This window comes from Mesoplodon bidens (genome assembly GCF_964165515.1).
Source record: "Mesoplodon bidens genome assembly, chromosome: 13".
In the NCBI taxonomy this organism is placed as follows: domain Eukaryota; kingdom Metazoa; phylum Chordata; class Mammalia; order Artiodactyla; family Ziphiidae; genus Mesoplodon; species Mesoplodon bidens.
The window spans coordinates 9,655,663-9,674,729 of NC_138169.1; the positions used below are offsets into that span (position 1 = coordinate 9,655,663).

The 19,067-nt window shown below is 47.2% G+C and overlaps 1 protein-coding gene across 4 annotated transcripts in view; it reads left to right on the top strand.

Moving 5' to 3' along the window:
* CUX2 (cut like homeobox 2) overlaps positions 1–19,067 on the top strand; it is a 269,432-nt gene that overhangs the window by 19,712 nt on the left and 230,653 nt on the right. The window contains exon 1 of one of the 4 annotated variants that reach the window (XM_081252629.1): positions 15,483–15,523. The exons of the other annotated variants lie outside the window; for them this stretch is intronic. The gene's annotated coding sequence lies outside the window, so the exon portion shown is untranslated. Of the gene's footprint in view, positions 1–15,482; positions 15,524–19,067 lie in introns of those variants that run through there. 4 annotated transcript variants of the gene reach the window in all.

Here is a 19,067-nt window from a genome sequence, read left to right on the forward strand (position 1 = left end):
TGATTTGTACCAGCAGGATAGTTGCTTTCCCTTAAACTACCCAAGTGAATGCTTCAGTTCCTGGTGCTTTTGAAATGAATTTGATGTCATCTGCCCAGAGTCACTTAATGGGAACGCCTGGGTAATGACTGAACGCGCTAACTCCGTTAGCAGCCCTGGAAGCATGTAATTTGGCCCCTCAGGCAACAGCACTTTTGAAATCTCTGGATAGTTTTGAACTCTCTGTTCTTAATTAAATATGCAATTTTTCACGGTAACCAGGTTAATTCTTTTGTGTTGTGTTGTAATACTGTTAGGAATTTTCATAGTTCTTATTAAACATTATTCAGGCATTGTGAATTCCATAATTAAAAAAAAATGAAAAGAACAAAGCTTGATTCACTCCTTTCTTTTCCCTGGCTAATTTATCAAATGAATTTTGCAAATTTTTCTTTCTGTCCCCAGACAGTGTGGCAAGTGTTTTAAAGGGGAAGGATTTAATTGCCCTGTAGGGATTGGCTGGTTATGAAGGATTTGGCTGTTTGATTAGTAAACCCAGTTGGGAATGGTCTAATGCTCCGTGATCTTAAAAATTGTCTGATTGTACCCTCTCCAAGGAGGCCTCTCTTTTCGTTATGTAGAGCATCAACTTCATACAAGTGTGGTCATTAGGTAGTGAGGAAGGGGAGAGAAAAGAATCTGACTTTATTTTAAATTGGGGATCTTGGGAGACTTTTTACCCCCATTTCCCTGGCTGGGGAGGAAGGGAGAACACAGTAGAGGAGCAGAGAGAGAGACAGGGACAGAGCAATTCTCAAACTGCAGGTACAAGAGAAGGTAGAGGGAGGGCAGCTGAGAGGGTGGGGCCCGAGGGGACGTTTTGCTCCATCCTTGCAGATAATGGCACCTGCCACGCTGGCCAGCTGGAGAGGCGGCTCATAAGCTGAGGAGGCCCCTCTGCAGGGTTTTTGGGGCTGGAGGGTTACTTTTCCATTTCTGGAACCGGGCCTTGTTTCTGAAAAAATATGCAGACCTCCACTGAGCGTGGTGGGTCGTGGGTGGGAGAGGACCATGCCCTGAAAGTGTCCTGATAACGCCAGGGCCCCTCTGCTGAGGGGCTGCTAGGCAGAGATAGCCGAGCCCTGCTAGTGAAGGGAGTAGGACTACTGGCTGATTCCTGGACCTTTTGGATTTCAGCGAGGGCCCTATTTATGCCTCAGTTATGCCAATCTGCAAAATGGGGCAATTTCCAACCTCTTCTTACTTTGCTGGATCCCCTCAGTCTTAGCTTTCTGCCTCCTAGAGCTGGGGAGGTGGCAGGTGGAGTTAAGAGATGGCAGGAGTCAGATCACACAGGGCCTTGAGGGCCACAGCATAGAGCTGGAATTTTTTTTTTTTTTTTTTTTGAGGGCAAAGCTCCTTAGATATTGGAGGAAGGGAGGGATAACTTGGAAGGGATGTTACCAAAGAGTAGGTGGGTTGGGGGCGGCAAGTGAGGGGGGGCCTTTTTGTCAGAGGGTGGTCTCTGCCAGGCAGCCCCTCCCTCCCCTGCCTGCCCCCTACCCAGATTTAGCATCTTTAGCCCTGAGCTCTGGGAAACTCCCCACCTTGAGGTCACCCCCCAGCTGGTCTGACAGTTGGAGCTTGGGTGGAAGATGTTGGTCATGCCTTCAGGGGTGCTTGAGGGGCCGTGCTGCAGTGGGTTTAAGCAGATGGTTCGGGTTTTCAAGAGAAGCCAGAAACCTGGGTTTTGTGAACATTCTTTTAAGATGTAAATGCAGGGAAGAAATTGAAAGTAATTAAATGCTGGGCACACAACAGGTTTGCCTGTTCATAAATATCAAATTGGACCTGTGGGCCCTGGGTCTCCAAGTCTGTCCCAGTGCTTAAGGGGGCTCTAAACGGGTGAAAAGAAACATTTCAGTAGCTTATTTATGAAGTGCTTTCCCAGCAGCAAGCGCCGCGCTGAGCCCCTGACAGGTATGAGCTCATTTAATCCTCCCAGTTGGAGGAGGGAGGTTGAGTCTTTTCTCCGTTTTTCAGATGGCAAGACTGAGGGTTGGAGAGGTGATGTGTAGGGTATGAACCCCAGGCCTCAATCCCAACTCATATGGTCTTTTTGGCAGGTCGCAGGACTCTGTATAGAAGGCATGCATCCCCAGGAAATCATGGCAGAGAGGTGGCAGTGACTTAGGTCAAATGGAGATGCCCTTGCTTGATTCTGAGGTCAAAACCAAGAGTTGAAGACCCTGAACTCTGCCTTGAATGAGCTTTATAAAAAAGTGAAATCAGGTCACGACACCCTCTCCTCCACTTAAAAACTTTCAGTGGCTCCCTACTGCTTAGGGGATGAAGTCCTTTTACCTTGGCTTACCAGGCCTGTTGTGATCACCGCCTCCCATCCTCACCTACCTCCACCATTCCATCTCTTACTACACTTCCTTGCCACCAGTTCCCCCAGCCAGACTTAATTATTACGAGGTCCACAAATGCCTTATGCTTTCTTATGTCCAGACCTTTGCATATGCTGTTCCCCCTTCCAGGAACTCTCTTGTCATCACTCTACCTGACAGATTTCTCTCATCCTTTACATCTCAAATCTGGGAGGCTTTCCTGAACCTCCTGGCAGGATCAGGGGGCTTCCCCCATAATTATTACATCACAGTTCATTGTGATTGCTTGCCTTGTTTTTTTATTTTAAGACCCACGAGGGCAGCATTTGTGTCTGTCTTGTTGACTCTTGTCATAAGCACAGAGCGTGGCACATCTTAGATGCTCGATAAACATCTGTTGATGGCACAACACTTTTGTTGCTCCTAGAAAGTTTGGGGGAGCAACTGCTAAACTTTCGGGACCCCATTGGGAAGCAGGGGTTGAATTTGGTTTGAAGGTACGGAGAGGAGCAAATTCCACTTCCCTCAGGACCATTCCGGTCCAGCCCACTCTGGAAGGTTCTATTGGAGCCCATGGCCTCTGTAAAGTGTGGACAAGACAAGGCTGCTTCTCTGAGAGCCAGGGAGAGAGTTAGGCTGCTGCGGCTGCCTTCAGAAGCAGAGAGAGAGGCTTAACGCCTGCTCCCCCTTCCTCCCTATTATCAAATTAATCCTCTAGATGGCCAGGTGTCCGTGATAAAGATGAAGGGAAATGATAGTTATGTTTCCTCCAAGAAGAGCTCAAGACCTTAGAAAGAGAGCAAGTGGTGACACCTGCTATTTCTCTGCCTTGGGTTGCCCTCCCTGCTGCCCCTTTCTTGGGGTGGGCAATTTTCCCCACTGTGGCTATGTGGAGGCCAGGCTGTGGTTGGTGAGACTGCTTGGAGAGCCACAGGCCCATGGCATCCTCAGCCACAGGCACATGCACATGCAGTCACATGCACACACGTGCACATATACTCACTGGTGCGCCCATGCGCACGCGCACACACACACACACACACACACACATCTTCCCAGTTCTGCATCCCTAGAATCCCTGCACATAGCAACACCATGGCTTCCTTTGCTCTGCCTTCTTTTTCCTACCTATTTTCATTCCTGAGTTGTTAGGGGACCAGAGGAGCTGAGGAAAGCTTTTTGGGTTGTGCGGTAGGGAGGGAGGCGTTGGCCACAGAAGGATTATCAGGGAATCCCGTGACTGAAAGGAAAAGAAGGGATTTTAAAAATTAATTTTGTCTTATGAAAGCCATGTTGCCACGTGGAGGGTTTTAAAAAGAGAAAAGAAGAGGAAGGAGATGCCAATAACCCAGCCTGCTTAGCACTTCAGTGTGCTTCTGTCTACTCTTCCTGGTTTGCCATCAGAACCATGGTTGATTCTGTTTCTTGGTCTTTTCACTTAATACTGACATTAGCCTTTTCCACATCATTTTGCTGTCTTCAGAACAAGTGTTTTACTGGCCTAATATTCCCTGAAGTGAATGGATCACTCTCCCCTCAGCCAGACCATGTCCCTGGGCATCTCTAGGTGTTTTTGCTTTTAAAACACTGGGGTGATGGAAAAAAGTTGTATTTCTGGTTTTATGTCTTTGGCCCTTTTCTCAAGGCCAAGAACCTGGCTCCAAAGTCAGGTAGACGTGGGTTCAAATTCTGCCCCTATCAATGAAACTTCAGGCCAGTGCTTTCTGCTCTGTGCCTCAGCTTCTTTGTCTGTGAAATGGGGACCCTCAATGCCTCTCTCACAGGAAATATTGTTGGGATTTGATGAGTGAATTTGCCTGAAGCATTTAACTTGGGACTAACACATAGCAGGCTCTTGTGTGGCCCCTAGTGGGTCTGTTTTATTCACTGTTCTTCCCCCAACACTCGTGCCTGGCATGCAGTGGGTTCTCACTTAATTCATGCTGAATGAATGTGATGGACACATTCACATGTATGTGTTTTTCTGCCTGTGCTGGGGTGTACATTTCTGTTGAAGACTCTTGTGTGGAAATATAGATGTGTACAAACACACACACACACACACACACACACACACACTCAACCAAGCCAAGGGAAGGGCACAGGGCCATTCTGGTTGAGGGTCCATGAACATTTTATTGTGATTAAATATTTATCTGGTGCTTGTAGTGTGAACATGACACTTCGCAGTAGATAAGACAGGGCCATGTAGAAAAGGCCTGAAAAGCTATGGGGTCCAGCTCAGTGAAGAAACAGCCAGTTAAGGAAGCAGAGGAGGGGAGGGGCTGGGGCTCAGGGATTTATTCGTTCAGCCAATCAGTCATCTGTATTTATCCAGCACCTACTATGTGCCAGGTCGCAGGCTATGCCCTAGTGATCAACACAGACATGCTCTCTGCCCTGATGGTCTCCACAGTGTTTAGAAGTGAAATCCCTAAAGAGACTGACATTAATCAAATAATCACACATACTTGAAATTGCAAACCCTGTGAAGGGCTGTGGAGGAAATGAGCTAGGAATGATGATATGGTATATGGTATAACAGATTTAACCTGGAAGTTAAGGAAGGACTCCTGAGTTAGCCAAGAAAAGAGAGGCTGTGGTCATCCTCTCTTCCTTCCTCAGGCAGAGGAAGGGAGCAACACATGCAAAGGTCCTGGGGTGGGAAGATACACCTCTGGTTCCAGCAAGTGAAATATGGCCAGTGTTACTGGAGCATAGAGTGAGGGGCAGAGAGGTAGGGTGTGACTGGGGAGGGTAGACAGGGTTGGCTCAGATGGGGCTTGTAGGCCCTGCTGAGGTCTTTATCCTGAAACAGAGGGGAACCGTTACTGGGTGAAGGGGGCATTGGAGGGGTGAAAGAGGAGAATTGGAGGGGTTTGAGGGCCTGGAGCCTAGGGTGAGAGAAGTGGCTAGACAAGAAGACTCAGATGTACCCATCACTGTCCCCTGGCTGGAAAGTGCATGCCTGGCCTTTCCAGGCATCCAGAAAATTCATCAGTATGTAGGATGGAGCAGGTCAAGGTAGGGACAGGAATAGAGCCATTTTTCCTGGGCAGATGGGGAGGGGGGCAGGGGAGGGCCTTACCACATTCAAATATATGCTTCCTTTCTGCCAGTTATTATTTACCTAGGGGCTTGTGAAAAGAGAAAGATCAAAAAAAAAAAAACCCAACAACCCAAAAAACACCAAATCCAACATTGCTTCAGGCATGAAGCCTGAGGGAGCAAGTATTTTTTCTCCAATATTTGTGCGTGTTTGAGTCTGTGAAATGCTGTGCTGAAACTCTAGGCCCCGCCAGAATAGGGGGCTCTGGGGCCTTCAGGGCCGTCAGGAGGGGGGCACCGTTGCTCTCCACATCCCGGACGAGGGCTGGCATAGCGGGGCCCGCCCTCTGCAAAATGGTAGGCTTCTGTTTCTCATCTGCTTTGTGTTCCGATAACTCAGGCGCGGCCCGCCTGGGGGTGCGGGGTGCTGGAGGTTCTCAAGCAGGCTGGTTTCTGGGATGGTGGAATTCCCGAGAGAGAGGTTGGGAGGCAGGGAGTCCAGGGGATTTGGCGGCTGCCCCTGCACAGTGATATTCTGTGCCTCACACATTCTTATTAGCATCGTAATCGCTCCAAAATACTGATTCATTATCGCGCTCCAAGCTGCAGACTGAGGCAGTGGGGTTTAATAGTTCCATATGAGCCATTCTGGGCTGTTGAGTAAATATTGCTCATTCTGAAAAATTGGGTAAATGTGTGTTTTGGCGATGAGCAAGACAGCAGCCAAGTAGGTAGTTGGTGTCTAGGCCAGCGCCAGGCAAGGTGGTGGGGGACAGGGGAATGCTCACACTCCAAGAAGTGTCCTGTTCATGTCTGGCTGGCCTTGAAATATTCTTCTGGACATGAAGATTGGGATTAGGAAGGAGGTTTGCTCTGAAATGAGGGTAGAAGTACCCTCTTGTTTTTTGTGCATGTAGAAGTGGCTCCAGGGTAGACAGGAAAGACCCCAGGCCCTCCAAACGTGTATAGACAAGTGATTGCTTTGAGAACTGGAGGGCTGCTTACTACAGGCAGCAGGAGGCAGTGTGGCAGGAGTTAAGTGTTCAGGTGAGTAGATTCCACTCTGAGGTCCCTGTTCTGCCACTTGTTAATTGTGGGACCCCAGGCAAGTTACTTGACCCCTCTATGGCCTCAGTTTTCTCATCTGTAAAATGGGGATGGTAAAAGTACTTCCTCATAGGATTGTGTGGGATCTAAACAAGCATATTTTTACAAAGTTCAAATGGTGTTTGGCATTGTGCACAAGAAATATTAGTTATTAACAGGGTTCTGGTATGGTGTGGAGAGGTTTGCATTTGGATCTATCTCTGGGCTTCTTCAACTTTGAGAATCTGATGAAAGCTATGGATCCTCTCTATGCTAGAGACACATAGCATTTTGCATATATTGTAGTTTCAGGGGGTTGTTGGGTCCTCCATATTTAGCTAGGTACTCCAAGTTAAGAACTCCCACTCCCTACTGTAGATCACCCTGTTGTGGAGTGGAAGTGAGTCATAGGCTCTAGAACCTTCTAGAACTGGGTTTCATCCTGGCTCTCTTTCATATTTGCTGTATAAAGTTAGGCAAGTGAAGAGACATCTTTGAGCCTTGGTGTGGAGTTCTTCGTGTGAAAAGAATTTGGACCATGTAAAAACACTTGGCCCAAAGCTTGGCACACGGTAGACCCCACTTGATTGAAGACCTAAGAGTTGCTAAGTGTAGGCTCTGCCCCTCTGTTATGTTTATAGTCTGTATATAATAATTCCTTTATCTGAAGTTTTTAGATCTCATCTTGCTAGCTGTGTGTGTTGTGTGTATTGATTCTCACACAGAGTAGACTGTTTCCCCAGGTGTTTTGTAATTTTGGATTGAAAGCTCATCTATAGTAGGATTGAATCTCTGGTAATTTTCTGTGGCCTGGATTACCTCTAGCGTAGAAGTTGGCCAGCTATATTCTGTAAAAGGCTAGATAACAAATATTCTTAGCTTTGCAGGCTGTGGTCTCTAATACAACAACTCAGCTCCCACTGTTGTGCAACAAAAGCAGCCAGAAGTAAGTAACCTAATGGGTGTGGCTGGATTTGGCCTGCAGGCGGGTGGGATTTGGACCCACAGGTCATAGTTTGCTCACTCCTGCTCTAGAGAGATTTTGTATTCGCTTTTGCTTAATGTCCAGGGGTATTCCTAGAGAGAATGAATTTTTTAAATGCTAATTGCTTGGCTGACAGCAGTAGTTCTCAAAGTGTGGTCCCTGGACCAAAAGCACCTGAGAACTTAGACATGAAAATTCTTGGGCCCCATTCCAGATCTTCTGAGTTAGGAATTCTGGGGGTGGAGCCCAGCAATCTGTGTATCCAGGTGGTGCTGGTGTACACAAGTCTGAGAACTTGAAGGGTAGTATAAAATTGACCTCCAAACCCATGTGAGGGCAGACCTGTGGTTATGAATTACCAGGGAAGACTACTTTTTGGTTTTCCAATCTAGAGGCAGGGCCAAGATAGATCAAATTCTACTGTTCTTTTCTTTCTGTGTTAGTGGATAGACGTGTTCTGACCCACTCTCACTGAGGGTGAAGGGCTCTGGACTACTAAGATGGGCACCTGTTCCACCGTTTCATTGCCAAGGGCACTGAAGTATCAGTTCACATATTTAGCAGTTTGAGTTTGTTTCCTCTTTAGTTATGACCCTTGAGAACTTCTCCTACTTTCTTACTGAACTGACCTGTATATTTAAAGGATGTTGGTGTATTTTATCCATTATTTCTGGGTGTTTTGTAGTGTGAGCATTTTCAGGTTATCTTGTCTCCCATAATGCTAGACAGAAAGTCCTTTCAGTGTAGTGGAGGGTTGAGTTTCTCCTTTGGGATTCTTCTTTAGAACGTCTGGCAGCTCCTCTGCTTCTCATGTGATCTGACACTTGTCACTTGCCCTGGAGTCAGGGCCCACTTTGTCACTCCCTGGTCACAGGGCGTATCACTCCCTGGTCACAGAGACCAGAGTCCAAATACCCCCTGGGGAGTCTCTCCATCCTAACTTTTCCCAGGGCTTGGATCCAGTTCATCCAACATTTGTTGAGTACCCACTGGTGCCAGGCCCTGGGTGAGTGATGAACGGGGTTTAGCTCTGTACAGGTGACAAGGATCTCTGTGCTAGAGGTTGCCATTCTGTGGTCACTGTACCTGGGGACCTTCCTCTATCCCAGCATGTAAATCCCCTTGTGCCTCTCTAGGGGAGCTTGACTCCTTTAAGTGTTTTCCTCTGGGGGTCAGAATGAGGTCAATATTAAGAACATTAACTTTGAATTATTAGAGAAATGCAAATCAAAACTATAATGAGGTACTACCTCACACCAGTCAGAATGGCCATCATTAAAAAGTCTACAAATAACAAATGCTGGAGAGGGTGTGGAGAAAAGGGAACTCTCCTACACTGTTGGTGGGAATGTAAATTGGTACAGTCACTATGGAAAATAGTATGGAGGTTCCTCAAAAAACTAAAAATAGAGTAGCTGTATGATCCTGCAATCCCACTCCTAGGCATATATCTGGACAAAACTATAATTTGAAAAGATACATGCACCCCAATGTTCATTGTAGCACTATTTACAGTAGCTAAGACATGGAAGCAACCTAAATGTCCATCTGCATATGAATGGATAAAGAAGATGTGGTACATATATACAATGGAATACTACTCAGCCATGAAAAAGAAGGAAATAATTCCATTTGCAGCAATATGAATGGACCTAAAGATTATCATTCTAAGTGAAGTAAGAAAAAGACAAATACCATGCAATATCACTTATATGTGGAATCTAAAATATGACACAGATGAACTTATCTATGAAACAGAAACAGACTCAAAGACATAGAGAACAGACTTGTGGTGGCCAAGGGGGAGGAGGAGTGGGGGAGGGATGGATTGGGAGTTTGGGATTAGCAGATGCAAACTATTATATAGAGAATGCATAAACAACAAGGTCCTGCTATATAGCACAGGGAACTATATTCAATATCTTGTGATAAATCATAATGGAAAAGAATATGAAAAAGAATGTATATATATATGTATAACAGAATCACTTTGCTGTACAGTATAAATTAACACAACGTTGTGAATCAACTATACTTCAGTAAAAAAAAAAAAAGAACACTAGCTTTGAAGTGTACTAGAGTCAGTTTCAACAACCAGCTCTCCCTCTTACAAGCTGTGTGATCCTGGGTGAGCCCCTGTACCTCTCTGAGCATCAGCTTCTCCAACTGTAAGATGGGATGACAGAGGGTTGCTCTAAGGATCCAATGAGATTATTCATGGAAGGCACTTGGCAGAGCGCCTGGTACCTGATGAGTGCCCAATGGATGTTCCTATTTGTGATCCAAATGGCTGTTGTGAGTCTGTCTCTCATGATAATGGACTAGGAGAAGTCAGGCTGGGCGCTCATGGGATGACAAAATCAGGCAGCAGCCAGATACCATTGCTCAGCATGTAGCAGATATACCCCTGCTCCTCACCATTCCTGTGGTGGCCTTATCTTGCTTCCTACCTCCTCCCCTCAGTCATGTGACTCAACCCAGAAAGGAGGGGGAGCTGCCAATCATAGTACTCCATCCCCCTGGCTAAGGTGATTGGTCACATGACTCAAGGGGACATCACATGACTCAAGCTGGGCCAATTAGAGTGTCCCCATGATTTTTCAGTTGAAGCATAGAGGGGAGTCTCTCTTTTCTCTCTAGCTGAGATGCTTCAAGGAAGGAAGCCCAGAGCTGCTTGTAGCTCGGGTTGCAGACAGCCTCATGGGGACAGAGTAAAACCAGCCTGTAAGGAGAGGCTGAGTCAGGATATGGAAAGAGACAGACTCTGGTTGAATCATCCCAGAGGCCACCTTCTCTGTCTCTTAATAGTTTATTCACGGGAGCCCACTTTGTTATTTTTGTTTGTTTGTGTTTGTTTTTTGGATTTTTTTTGGGTAGGGGGTTAAGCTCCTTGATTACATTTCTACCACCTACAATCAGAAATACCCCCAAAACAGTTCTCCCTACACAGCATTCTGGAAACTCTCGGCCAGTCCATTCTGCATGGCCAAATTTCTACAAGGTGAACCAGACACATGCCACATCTGCCACCTGGTCTGGTGCAGACATGCCAGGTGGTGCAGGATGTACCCTGTTGTTTGAAAAACATCATTCAGAGGAGGAGGGGACAGAGGGAGGCCACACGGCGTGCCAGGACACAGCTCTGGGCAGAATTGCACTGCCTTCCGTTTTTGTTTTTGTTTTTTTAATTTTTTTGGCTGTACCAAGCGGCATGTGGGATCTTTTTTTTTCTTTTTTAATTTTTATTTATTTTTGGCTGCATTGGGTCTTCATTGCTGTGTGTGGGCTTTCTCTAGTTGCGGCGAGCAGGGGCTACTCTTCGTTGTGGTGCACAGGCTTCTCATTGCGGTGGCTTCTCTTGTTGCGGAGCATGGGCTCTAGGCACACAGGCTTCAGTAGTTGCAGCACGCGGGCTCAGTAGTTGTGGCACACGGGCTTAGTTTCTCCACGGCATGTGGGATCTTCCCGGACTAGGGGTCAAAGCCGTGTCCCCTGCACTGGCAGGCGGATTCTTAACCACTGCGCCACCAGGGAAGTCCTGCCTGCGGGGTTTTGAACGTACCCTTTCCACAGGAACTTTCAGAGAGGGGCTGGGCAGTGCCTCAGCCACAGTTGTGTCAGTAAACCACCCAGAGAAATAAGCTCCCACGTGGAGCATCAGGAGATGTGGGATGTTCTCTCCCTTTGAGTCTCAGATTTTCTTCAGAGAAGCCCATGGGGACCCCTTAGCAGGGATCACCTACCCTTCCCCCCAGTCACATGTAAGCCCAGCAAGTCTGGCTCATTGAGAATGAGTTTTGCCTACTCTTTAAACATGGCCCGCAGACACCCACAAAGCCCCATACATCTTCCGGAGCCCACTACACCTGCTGACTTTCAGCACAGTTCTCCCCCCTCATCCTTGATCTCAAAAAAGATCATCTTGGAAAAGATTGTTTTGCGTGCAGTTTACCCAAATGCCACTTTTTCTCATTTTTGCCAGAGTTGCTCTTTTTCCCTCCCTTTCTTTGATTTCTTTCTTGGATTTGCTCTGGGGTTGGCTTCCTTAAACCAAAATAACTCTCACAATGCACGGGGAGAGCGCTTCCTGTGGGTGAATGACATCTGTATGAAAAGACTGCAAAGCTGCCGCTTTCTGTCCTTTGAAGACGCTTGTCAGCCAGTGCTGCGGTGGAGTGTCAGACGTCACACGGGGTGACTGTGGAGACGCCCAGCAACAGCTTTTTTCCAGAAAGGCTTCAGCCCAAAGTTTGGGCTCTCTGGGGACCCAGTAGCAGCATCCATTTTCTGAAGAGATTAAAGGCGATGCTGTTTGGAGCAGCTGGTATTTTCAACTGCGTTCCCAGCAGGGCCCTGCAGCAATGCTTTGTAGCTCACCTGCTCTGCCTTTCCCAGTTCAACTCTGTTCCCTTCTTTCCTGACTTGTGTGCCTCCTCAGGGGTCTGGTAGCTCCAGGCAGACCCCTGAGAGGAGAGGAGAAGGGGTGCTGATGGTGCCGCCGTGGCTCTCCTGTGGGAGGGGAGGGGGGGAAATCTCATGATTAAGAACATAGCTCTGGAGTCAGGCTCGGTGTGAGTTCAAATCCCAGCTCTTTCGTCCTGAGTGAGCCAACCCTGTCACTTCTCTGAGCCTCAGTTTTCCCATTTGTCCAGTGGGGTCGTTGGGTTTAGTGAAGACAACACAGGTAAAGCATTTCCTTAACATGCTGCCTGGCACATAGTAAGTGCTCAGTAAGGTTTAGCTGCTGCTCACTTCTCCAGATTCACCCTGGTTGACCTTCTCAAATGGCCCATCACCTCTCTTTAAGACTTCTTGGTTGATAACCCCTCAACCCCAAGGTTGGTCACAAATAAAACCTGCTTTATTTATGTAGCGGTATTTTGTCCATGTGTGTTTGTGTTCCTGTCAAAAGCAAGTCCCCCAACCCCCCAGCCTCTTGATCCCTATACATTTTTTGTTTCCTTTGTTCCTATAATCCTTTGTCCATCTTTCTATCATAGTACAGTGCTGATTGCAGCATCTAATTCGGGGAATGGCAAACTTTCATGAACACAGGGGCAGGCAGGTAACATCAGTGATGGATTCAGCTCTGGGTAAGCAGGAGGAAGGTTGGTAGGGGAGCAGGGGTGCCGGACAGCTGAGGATATCTGGCCCTGCAGCAGGGAAATCAACTTGATTAAAACGCTGTACTGGACAGTTGAAATACCTGACTGCTGGCTGTGACCCAGACCTGGGTTGTACAATAGTTACATCCTCTCCCTACCCCCACCAAGACTGTGAGCTCCTTGAGGGCAGGGATGCCCTCACCTCCCTGCACTGCCACCCCAAGGGCCCCATGCTAGGGATGACATCGCAGGGGTCAGCAAATTTTTGATGAATAAACAAACGTATTTGCTGTTGACCTCATTCATTAAAGTAAGACACGTTCAACATGGAAATTGTAGAAAGAACAAATAAGCAAAAAGGAGAAAATAAAAATCAGCCGCTTCTGAGATAAATCTTTTATCACGATTTCTTTAGACTTTTTGTAACAAACATACAGAAAAGGACATGGATCATATGTGTTCAGCTCAACGACTTGTCACAAACATGGAACCATCACTCAGATTAAGAAATAGAACATCCCTGTCCCCCACCCCAGAAGCCCCATCAAGCCCCTCCTATCACTGCCAACCCCTGCCCCAGGGGTGACCCATCCTGACTCCTAACAGCACACGTTAGTTTTGCCTGTTTGTGAGCTTTATGTAAAAGGAATCACCTAGCATGTGCTCTTTTGCGTCTGGCTTCTTTTCACCAACGTTATGTTCTTGAGATTCACCCACGTTGTTGTGTGTAGCTGCAGTTCATTCATTCCCGTTCCCATTTAGCATTCTGCTGTGTGAGGAGATCACAATTTATTCATCCTTTCTCCTGTTGATGGGCATTTGGGTGGCTTCCAATTTGGGGCTCCTACCAACAGCACTTCTAGGAACACTGGTTCCCGAGTGTCTCTTGGGTGCATGGGTGCATGTGTTTTTCTTGAGTATAAATCAGGGTTTCTTGATCTTGGCACAGTTGACATTTAGGACTGGATGGTTCTTTGTGGTGAGCGCTGTCCTGAGCATTGGAGGATGTTTAGCAGCATCCCTGGCCTCTGCCCACTAGGTGCCAGTAGCATCCCCCAAGTTGTGACAGTCCAAAGGGTCCCCAGGGATCGCCCAATGTCCCCTCAGGGGTAGACAAAATCACCTCTGGTGGAGACCCACGGTACATATCAGGGAATGGATTACTGGGTTACAGGGAGTTATTTGCATAGCTTCACTATAGTATATGCGCGGTGTTTTTCCAAAGTGATTGTACCAGTTTGTACTTCTGCCAGCTGTGTGTGACCTTCTAACCTTTATTTCTAATGCCTTTATTTATAATTTATATATAAATTTTATGGAATGAAATCAGGTGTAAGTATTATTCTACCTTACGCTAGATTACATGGTCTAGTGTATCTTTTATCATTTATTCTTCCATTACAGAGCAGTAAAGTGATTAAATCTGTACTTAACACTGGAATCTGACTTCCTTTAGTTTAATCTGTGGCTCTGCCTCTCTCTAGCTGTGTGGCTTTGGCTGAGTGACTTCACCTCTTTGTGCCTCAGTTTTCTCTTCTGTCAAACAGGAACAATAATGGTGCTGGCCTCTGTTATTTGGAGATTACTTGAATTCATTAATGTGAGACATGTGGAAGAGGGCCTGGCATGTGGCAAGTGCTGTGCTGACTGCTACTATCCACTTTAGTGGCCATAAATATTCTCTGATGTGGATGAGTTGTGGTTTATGTCAGTAGTTCTTTGGTGTGGAATGGTAAACTGTTTTCAGTTTGGGCTGCCAGATTTTGCAAAATCTAAAAAATGATAATAATGCCTAGTTAAATTTGAATTTCAGGTAAACAACAATTAATTTTTAATAAAAGTATATCCCATGCAGTATTTGAGATTTTGTTTTTTGTTTTTTGTTGTTTTTTGTTTTTTTGCGGTACGTGGGCCTCTAACTGTTGTGGCCTCTCCCGCTGTGGAGCACAGGCTCCGGACGCTCAGGCTCAGCGGCCATGGCGCACGGGCCCAGCTGCTCTGCGTCATGTGGGATCTTCCCGGACCGGGGCACGAACCCTTGTCCCCTGCATCGGCAGGTGGACTCTCAACCACTGCGCCACCCGGGAAGCCCTGAGATTTTTATACTAAAAAATATTTGTTGTTTATCTGAATTCAGATTGATCAGGGTGTCCTGTATTTTATCTAGCTATCCTCTTAATTCCAGTTCTTGTCTCATCTGAGTGTCGCAGTGCTGAACATTCTGGAAGTTGCATCTTAGCACACAAACATGGTTTCCCAAACTTGGCTCCTCAGCTGAATCACCTAGGGGCTTGTTAAAGTGCCCAATCCTGGCCCCCACCTAGATCTCTTGAAACTGAGTCCCCAAGGCTGGGTTGAGACTCTGAATTTTTAACCAAGGCCCCAGGTGACTCAGAGCCAAGGCTTCAGGGTGAACTCCTACTCTCCTGTGTTTGTGATGTGCTGTGTGGAAGGTGGGGCAGGGAAAACTCTTCCTTGCTGCTCCCTGCCTGGTCACTTCTCTCCTGCGGGTGAAGATAAGGGTTGGCCTTGACTGGCCTTTCCTGGGACACCTCTGCTCAAGGCCTCCAGCATGGGCAGGGGAGTGGGGGGGTTCTCTACTTCCGGCTGCCCCTCAGCCCAGCTCAGAGCCCACCCCAGCTTTACAGGAGGCGGCACTGAACTTTGGCAGCGGGAGAGAAAGGTGGGGGCAGTGGGCACCAGGACCAGCTGCATTGATTTATTTCTGCACTTCTTGGAAGCCCTATCATGAGGAAAACAGGCAGCGGGTAAACAGTAGACGGCAGCCTCAGCAGCAGGGAGGGCCTGGCTGGCCTGAGAGCTTGTCTCAGCTCAAAGTGTCTGCCAGGTTCTGACTGTCACTGTTGGGGGCACAGTGCCCCTTGGGCCCAGGCCTGTGGCCTCCTGAGACTCCACCATCTGGCCAGGTAAGGTCCAGCCTGGCCAAGGGGCAGGGCCTGGACTCAGAACTGCACCCCTCGCTATGTCCCTGCCTGACCAGAGCCTCAGGGACTCGTGGTCCATTCATTCCGTTCCCGTGGGCCTTCAGAGGCTGCCAGGCCAGGCCTGAGGGCAGGAGGAGATGTCCGCCAACAGCTCCTGTCCCCGCCCTTAGCCTGGCCTGCAGCAGCTGCTCTCCCCAACTTTGGAGGATAGATCTGATTTCTTTTTCATCCCAGCTGCTGTTGGGCACCCCGGAGCCACCCGGCCACAGCCAGCTGGGCAGGCCGACCCTGTCTGCTCAACTCAAAGCCACGAAATTACAGCCCAGACAAGATCAATATGATCATGTCCCGGGGCCTTCAGAGGATGCTTTTGCTTTGAGAAGAGGTCAGAAGGGGCCTCAGATTTATAAATATATTATTATTTAAGAGAGGATTCCTGGTGGTCTGTAAGAGTTTGTTGGCTGGGGAGACAGCCTCTCTCTGACCTCCTGCATGCTCTCTGGGGCAGAGCCGAAGTGTCCCGGCTGTTTAGGCTGGTGTGGGGGCCAGGTGCTTCCTCTAGCAACAAGGGGGTCTTCAGAGTTTGGGTCTGGGTTTGGGGAGGGAGGTGTTTACCTTTCTTGTACGTCCATTTGGTGCTGACAGCTTGTGCTGGGCACAGACATTTTCTGGGAAATAACTCATCAAGCAAATATGTTTAATTAGTGCTTTTTCTTTCTTTCTTTAAGTGCTTGTTGTAGCCTGGGCATTGTTCTGAAGACTGAGGGAATAGTATTGTTACCAAGCCAGATGGGAGCCTTGTCTTTTGGAGTTTATAGTTTTCATTATTTACCCTTGTTGGTTAGGAATCAGACAGGTGGAGTGAGTTGCCCAGGGTCACTCTGCATGAGGCGCCTGCCAGGTTCAAGTTTCACTAGTAAATGAACAAAATAATCACTTGATCAAGTAGAAAACTGAGTCAATAATAATGATGATGATGATAACAACTAGCATTAATTGAGGGTTTACTATGTGCCAGGAATTATGCTAATAAGTGAGTTTAGTTCCATGAGATCCATATTATAATCATCCCATTTTTTAGAAGTTGTGAAAGCTGAGGTTCAGAGAGGTGAATTCACTTTCCCAAAGTCACATAGCCAGCAAGTGGCAGAGCTGGAATTTGAACCCAGGACCTGGGCCTTCAAGCTTAAACACATTGTATAGGTACTTTCTGGGGTTCCCACTAAAGCCTGGTGTGTTGGAGAAGAAAGTCACAATCATTATTTTTATGAAGGTTCAGCATTTGGGTTGGGATAGTGCAGTTGAGGAGGGTGCTGATTTACCACCAACTTTATCATATACTCCTCCAAGGAGTGCAGAACGCCTAGCATAATCATAGCAATAATATTAACAACAAAAACAACAGATGCCATTCGTTGAGCATTTGAGTAATTCCCATGTGCCTCCCATTCAAAGATTACCTTAAAATACATAGCTGTTTTGTTATTCCCATATGATGGATGAGAAAACTAAGGCTGAGAGAGATTGAGTCACTTTCTCAAGCTCACGTAGCCAGGAAGTGCAGAGCCTGGATTTGACCCTGTTTGCCTGCATAGCCCACAGAGCCTTGCTGGTTCTCCCAGCAACTGCTCCGAGGAGCCCATGATGGCATCTACACTCCTCTGGGGTCTCCTTGTTCAGAACAAGGAAGTGACTTGCCTCAGTCCCCTTTATCACTTGGCAGACGGTCCAGATTTCTTATCCCAGTTTCCCGTCTCCTTCCAACCCTGCCTGAGACTCTTACATTTTCCCCCCTAAATCCTTCTTTCTAATCAGTTCAGCTGGTGGAATACGGGCCCCAAAATAATGCCAAGTACAGCCTTTGCTGCCACTGGATTTCCTGCTTGCTTAGCAGGATGGAAACTTTGGCGTGGGTATGTGTCCTTTTAAAAAAATCCTTTATTTGCTCTGCTCTTGTTTTTGTAAGATATGACTCTTAATGAGGCTTTAATTCAAGGTCAAAGAGTCCAGAAGTTGGCAGAAAGCCCATGGCCCCTCTGGGTCCCGCCAGACACATAAACAGCCAATGGCTGGCTTTTTTCATCTCCTCTTTTAAACAGTCCCATTGCAACAGAGCTCTTCCTTGCATGAGGAGGTAAAATATTTGAACTGACTGTATTGCCTGTTCCTAACTGTTTGCAAAATGCACCCAGGCTCCCCCTTGTCTTTGTTTATTTTTTCCTTTTCTGTAGTTCAAAGAAAATAATTTATTAACTTGAGATTTAGGGATAATGTTGTTCCCCAGCCCTGCAGCTCCCTGAGGCCTGGGCCAGCCTGCCTTCTCTACTTGGGAAGTTGAGACAGGCTTTTCTGTCAAAGGCATAGCCATGGCAGAGCCCAGGTGGACAGGGGTAATGTATTCACAGTCATGATACGAAAACCCTGAGTGTCTGGAACCCAGCCCCCAGGGACCGATGGGGCCACGCCATTGACCTGAACCCCCTGGACTGCGCCCTCGTCTAAATCCATCAGGCTCGCCAGCCCTGGTCTTGGACCACTGAATAATTTACGGTCCCGCGGAGCAGCAAGCAGCGGGTCATCGGAGTTCATGGGTTAATAACAGGTTTGGTTTTCGATGTCAGCAGCTCTCTTGATAACGTATGAAAGAATCCTATTCTGTTGATTAGATTTTGAAATGGATCAATTTTTAATCAGCCAAACACCTGACTCACTCAGTAAGAGTAGCATTGTGGAGACAGGATGGAGGCCGGCTTTATTTACAAGAGTGTTTGTTTTTGGGGGACCATAAGCAAATTCCTACCCTGATCCCTCCTCCTGGAAGAAATTGACCAGATTATCTCCCACCTCAAATGGCAGTGTTTGATTCACTTCTGATTAGTTGGGAAATCCATGGATCTGTTTAAGAGATAAGAACAGCAGCTAAAGGTTTGATTTAGTCATCCATGGTTATTGATGGAAAAAGCATTTATTTGCCAATGGAGAAATTTTGCTTAATGTAACAGCACAGAAGAAGGGAGGAGACAAAGGGAGTCCCGGCGATAGCCAGGGGGTGGCAAAGGCATTTTACCACCAGGGGGAGCTGGGATTTCCAGCCCTGTCCTCTGAGATTTTCAAAACTATGGTGTGGAAGTGGGCCAGTGAGCAGGTTGAATGCATGGAAGGTTCATTATGGAGGGTATTGCTTCTGGTCATTTTATTTATTCATTCAACAAACGGTTGAGCCCACACTGTGTGCCAGGCACTGCGTTGGGCATCAGGGATGAAGCTGTTATTGACAGAGACAAGATTCCTGCCCACATAGAGTATACATTCTGGTCCGGAGGAGGCAAGCAGTGAAGGAAAAACAAGGCATATGATTATAAAGCATGCAAAGTCTTGTGAGGAAGCTCTGAGGAAAAATAACAAGATCATTTCATTTCAGTGGTGGTCAAGGAAGATCTGAGTAAAGAGAAATGGGAAGAGAGCACCAGGTAGGAGGGGGGCAGCAAGGGTTAAGGCCTGGAGGCTGGCGTGCTAGAGGAGCCAG